The following is a 6,519-nucleotide window of genomic DNA, read 5'->3' on the forward strand; positions in this document are numbered from 1 at the left end:
TACACTTGAATGGGTGAGAGAAGAACTCTGCTTTACATGGATGGGGACCTGTTCCATAGACAGGGTATTCACTGGAATACAAACCTATCTATCCAGCAGGTCCTATTTATATCACATGCAATGTTTAAGTCTTTAGATTGGGTAATTCTGGTGCTGTTTATTTTGTTGATATGCAGAAAGTCCATCACAGTGGAGTCCTATAATACCCTGTATGCCAGTCATAGATCTCCCCTCAAAAGCCTGTAGGAGACAGAATACAAGGATAAGGCCTAGAGGCAGTCAGCACAGAAAACTTTACTTATGCCCTGTATTCTTTTAGTGAGGAACCTCTGTGGACATTCCGATTGTTGGATGTGCCTGGTTAGATACATACCAAATGTAAAGACTGGACAAAGACAGGAGAACGCTGCCAACCTAGTCAAACAGAATTTAATACATAATTCTATCATTTGTATAAATAAATGTAATATACAGGTGTCTGTTTTTAAATGAAAGAAAAACACTGTAAAATTTGAACTTCAAGATTTTACAACATTGCCCCCTTGCTGTAAAGAAATACTAAATCAAGCCTTTCAAATGTGTCTTTTGAAATTGAAATGATTTTATGACATTCTTTGATCTTTAAAGTTGGTTCTGGTATACATAGAGTAATATATGGGAAGTCTTTTTCTCATACCCTCAAGCCTTAACAATGTTATTTAGCTGCAAATTTTTATTCATTTAATTAATTGATTCAATCAAGCTGTGATGTCACTTAGTGTATTTAAGTGAATGTGATTTGATTGCTTTTTGAAGTCTGATGAAGCGTTATTTTAACGTGAAAGCGCTCACTACCTGCAGTCTGTTTGTCTGTTTGTTTTTACCAGATTAAACCTTTGGATTATTTGGAACACTCGTGGTTTTTGTCATACAGCGCATGGTGCACCTCTCTGTTATGTGATTTCTCAATACTAGTGTCTTGAATTGAGGGAGCTTTACCTGGCAGATATTGATTTCCTTTTTACTTTATTATGTCTATTGTGTTAACTAAGGACTAATTGTAGAGTGTATATGTGAAATACCTTTTAGTGTTGTATTCTCCTGTACAGGTGTTAGCTTGCTAAATAATGTAAATGGAGTTTGTATTAGCCTGGGAACTCAGAGCAAGTGTCAAAAATGATGTAATGTGGGGAGGACCCAGAGACATGCTTGTGAGTAATGTTTAAATACTATTTCTCACAAGAGATAAAAAGCATTTTGATCTTGATATCCAACTTACCAGCACTCTGCTTATGCTCACATGTAAGTTTCTAGCACTGTGATTTTGTGTAGGAATAGTTAAAGCTAGTAAAGATTAATTAGGTATTTTCCTATGAAATCAGACCTGTCCTACTGTATTATTTTAAGTTTCTGTGTGATCTCTGAACTCTTAGATATCTCTGTGGTGTAGTAGTTTTGTCTTGTGTTTTAATTACTTATTATTAAATATTTTTAAAACCTTCTACCTGTGGCTGGTTTGTGCAGAGATAAACTCTAGAGTACATTGCATATTTATAGAGGTTATTGTAATAGGCCACTTTAAAGTAAGCCTTAACTGTTAGTCATACTACCATTGGATAATAATATCGCACAGTAATAATTGGACACCCTTTAAAGGGCCATTTAATAGCTGATATTATTAACTGGGTGGTGGCATAATTACTACCTTATAGTCTGGGTAAAGGGGCACAGCTGGAGAATCTGAGTCAGCCTTTCCCAGAAGTGTCTGTGAAGTTGTATAAATACTTATCTCAAAGTGTGTGTGTGTTGTGTCAGCTACTTGGGCAGGGACATGAAGCACTGGTTGGACAGAGAGGGTACTGAAGGTTCTAGCTTGCCCAGTGAGGCTGAGACCTGGACCCTATAGCTGTACCAGTGGGGAGTCTTATTGGGGACCTGGTGACCAATGGCGCAGCCAGCTCCAGACTGACTGTGATCTCTGTGTGCACTTAAGGGAAACTGTACTTTACTGTGTGTATTAGTTATCCTTTCCTCTCTTCCAGGAGATGACATCCCTGGTGTTAGTGGTGAGGATTGTGGCTCCTTGATTGCTGGGCCAGGGCACGACCGTCACAAGTGGTGGCAGTGGTGGGATCTACTTCACATACTAATTGGCTTGTAGTGGTGTGAGTAGAGCATTCTGTAGCTTATGTACAGTGATCTCTAAAAGTGTTTTATAATCTAAAACAGCCATGTAGTGTATACCAAGAGTTCAGATCACAATTGTTTTATTTCTTTTGTTAGTGTTAGTCAGGGTGAGCAGGCAGCATGTTAGCAGAAGAGTATGTAAAGTTGACAAGGAGCAACTGGCGAAGATGTGCCAGGCTAGGGGACTGGTGCATGGAAACCTGACTAAAGCAGACCTGATTGCAGCCTTGGTTACAGCTGCATCAGAAAAGTGCAGCCTGGAGGACAATTAAACTGACAGTGGAGATACAATATCCTTGGAGAATGGACAGCTCAACGTTTCTGCAGTGGACTTAAAAATTCAGCTGAGGCTAAAGAGACTTGAGTTGGAAGCCAGGCATATGGAACTAGAAACAGCCAAGATAATGAGGAGTCTACAAGCTGAGGAAAATGAATGACAGGGGAGGCATGAGAGGGAAATGCTGACTCTTCACCAGATTCATGGAGGTAATGGGGAAGGGAGTAACCAGACCCCAGAAGCACAAAAGGTCAGTAAATTTCTTCCACAGTTTAAAGAGGGGGATACTTTTGATAGCTTCATTCATATATTTGAGCGGGTATGTAAATGGTATGAAGTTGACCAAAGTCTCTGGGTACGGTTCCTGACCTCCTTACTCCATGGTAAAGTTGTAACTTCATTAGCAAAAATGCATGACTCTGTCTGTTTTGATTATACTGCTGTAAAAAGACATTTGTTAGAATGTTTTAAGCTAACACCTGAAATGTATAGGAAAAAGTTTTGTGAGCACAGACACAAGGCAGATGAAAATGTATGTGAATATCTTGTTGAACTGAGTACTTATTTTCATAGCTGGGTGAGTGGATATCAGGTCACCACTTTTGAAGGGCTGGCAGACCTTTTGGTAGGGGAACAAGCCCTTAGCACTTTGCCTGAGGACATGAGGATCTGGTTAGCTGATAAACAGTGTGCTACTTCAGAGGAGTTTGGGAAGAAGGGAGACCAATACCTAGCAAGCAGGACAGCCCTGCACAGGAAAGGGACCCCAGTACTGCTCATGGGACTAAAGGAACCCATGGTGGGCAGCACAGACTGCCCCAACAGAACCTGCCAGTAGCAGGGGAAGCCACTAGTCCAGGTACACATGCAGGAAACAGGGGTACATGTTTTGAATGCAACCAGTGGGGCCATGTGGCATACAGATGTCCACGAAGGCAAGGTGGGGAACCAAAGGTGAGGGAGCCAGTAAGTTGGAAAGACAAAATGCCAACAGTGTGTTGCCTTGAGACAACAGGGGTATGGAACTACCATCCTGCAGATGTCCTGAGAGGGAAGGATTTGGATGAGGCAGTACTATGTACTTATGCACTTACATGCAGTGAGGCTAGGAGACAAGCATGTGGGTCTGGTAGCCTGGAGGAGACCCAGACAGACTGCATACTTGCAGCCAGGACTGCTAAGGTGGGTACTTCAGGGAGTGAGCTACACTGTAGCAGTGAAACTGAATGTGAGCCACAGCTGCTTGTGGGTACTGATGTTCCCTTGGACAGAGTAACTGCAAAGGAAGAGGTATGTAGTAGTACCCAGGCTGACAGTGAGGCACCACTGTCAGAGGATGCCAGACTTCCAGTGGAAGGGGAGCTGGGAAGGGTTACAAGGAGAGACGTGAGACAGGCTCAGCTCTCAGACCCTACATTGCAAGGCATGAGGCAGGTAGCTAGGGAGGCACCTGATTCTCAAGGGAAGGGGAATCTGTATACTGGGACAAAGGGTTACTGTACAGAGTGTGGACCCCTGAGGGAGGGCTAGAAGGTGAGAGAGTACAGCAGTTGGTAGTGCCTAGAGCATACCATCTGGCACTTCTAGCCATAGTCCATGATATTCCCTTTGCAGGTCATATGGGAATAAAACATACAAAAAGGCGTATTATGCAAAACTTCTATTGGTCTGGAATTTCCAGAGATGTAACACAGTACTGCAAAAGCTGTGAGCAGTGCCAAAAGTAGGCAAGGCAGGAGACAAGGTGAGAGCTCCTTTGATGCCTTTGCCTGTGATTGAGGAGCCATTTCAGAGGGTAGCTATGGATATTGTGGGTCCTCTGAGTACCCCAAGTTCCACAGGGAAAAAGCATATCCTAGTGATTGTAGATTATGCTACATGATACCCTGAGGCAGTGGCTTTCTCCTGCATTGAGGCCGAGAAGGTAGCAAATGCTTTGCTAGAGATTTTCAGCAGGGTAGGTTTCCCAAAGGAAATACTGTCTGACAGAGGTGCCAATTTATGTCAGACCTGCTGGCTTGTCTGTCGAGGTCCTCTGGGGTGAAGCACATGAAGACTACCCCCTACCATCCCAAGACTAATAGTCTTGTTGAGAGTTTAAACTCTACAATCAAGTCCATGCTACAGGCATTTGCAGATCATTTTAAGAGGGAGTGGGACAAATATTTTCCCCATCTGTTGTTTGCTTAGAGAGGTTCCCCAGGAATCCACAGGTTTTTCAGCCTTTGAGTTGCTGTATGGGCATAGGGTGAGGGGACCTCTAGATTTAATTTGAGATGAGCAGGAAGGTGAGTGTGAGTCTCACAAGGAGTCTGTTGTGGCATACGTCCTAACCCTTAGGACAAGGCACAGGTAAATCATGGGCCTAGCCCAGGAGAACCCGGCAGAAGTCCAACAACAGAAAAAGGTGTGGTATGACAGGAATGCTCAAGCTAGAGAGTATGCTGTAGGGCAGCAGGTGATGGTTCTCATTCCTGTCAGACACAACAAATTACAGGCAGCTTCAGAGGGATCCTACAAGGTGGTAAGAAAGGTAAGTGATGTTAACTACATGATGGAAGTGCTAGGCAGATGGCAGGGGCACAGATTGTACCATGTTAACATGATGAAACCTTACCATGATAGGGAGACCCTTGTGCTGAGCATTTGCAGTGGATTGTAGGAGGAGTCTGAGGGAGATCCTGGGACTGATCTCCTCAGTGATGCTCGGGCTGACACCTCAGTGAAAGGGGTAGCAATGTCCCAGCAGCTATCTCCTACCCAGGTTCAAGAAATCTGAGCAGTGTTGCAGGAGTTTGGGGGCATGTTCACTGGGAAACCAGGGAGCACCCACCTGGTGCAGCACCAGGTGGATACAGGACCCCAAAGGTGTATCAGGCAGGCCCCTTATAGGGTGCCTGAGAGAGTCAAATAGACTCTGAAGGAAGAGGTACAAGAGATTTTGGAACTAGGGGTGATTCAAGAGTCCAGCAGTCCCTGGGCCTTCCCACTGGCGCTGGTGCCAAGAAGGATGGCAGCACCAGGTTCTGTGTGGATTACAGGAAATTAAATAGTCACACAGAGTCAGATACTTACCCTATGCCTAGGACAGATGAGGCCCTAGAGCAGCTGGGTGGGTCTAAGTATCTTACAACCATTGATCTTACCAAGGGTTACTGGCTGGTGCCCTTGACTCCCAGTGCTAGAGAGAAGTCAGCCTTTGTGACTCCTTTTGGCTTGTATGAGTTCACAAAAATGCCCTTTGGGATAAAGAATGCTGCAGTGACTTTCCAGGGGCTGGTAGATCATATTTTAGCAGGAGAAGGAGGGTTTTCCCTTGCTTACATGGATGATATTGCTATCTACAGCCATTCCTGGCAAGAGCACCTTCAGCATGTCAGGGAGGAGCTGGGCAGACTACTGAGGGCAAGATTGACCATTAAGCCGAGCAAATGTCAGGTGGGTATGGCAGTGGTCTCCTACCTAGGGCATAGAGTGGGGAGTGGAATGATAAGGCCAGAACCTGCCAAAGTGGAAGCTATTCAGGCATGGCCTGCACCTGTTACCAAAAAGCAGGTGAGGGAATTCTTAGGGACAGCAGGGTACTACAGAAAGTTCATTCCTAATTATAGTACCATAGCTGCTCCCCTCACAGACCTGACAAGGAAGAACAGGCCAGATAAGGTAATGTTGACCCTAGAATGTGAGCAGGCATTTCAGAAGTTTAAGGAAGCTTTGGGAGGATCCCCTGTGTTAGCCAGTCCAGACTACAGCAAAGACTTTGTTGTGCAGGTGGATGCTTCAAACTATGGGGTGGAAGCTGTATTTAGCCAGATTTCTTCAGAGGGAGGAGAGCACCCAGTGGTTTATCTCAGTAGTAGGCTCCAACCCAGGGAGGAATGCTATGCAGTGGTAGAAAAGGAATGTCTACCCATAGTGTGCGCACTACAAAAACTTCAGCCTTATCTGTATAGAAGAAAATTCACTGTGATGACAGATCACAACCCCATAACATGGTTAAACAGAGCCAGTCAGCAAAATGCCAAGTTGCTAAGATGGAGTCTGGGGTTGCAACCATATGATATGTCAGTGCAGCA

The sequence above is a fragment of the Protopterus annectens genome, chromosome 1.part1 (assembly GCF_019279795.1).
Source record: "Protopterus annectens isolate FY-2018-M chromosome 1.part1, PAN1.0, whole genome shotgun sequence".
NCBI lineage: Eukaryota > Metazoa > Chordata > Ceratodontiformes > Protopteridae > Protopterus > Protopterus annectens.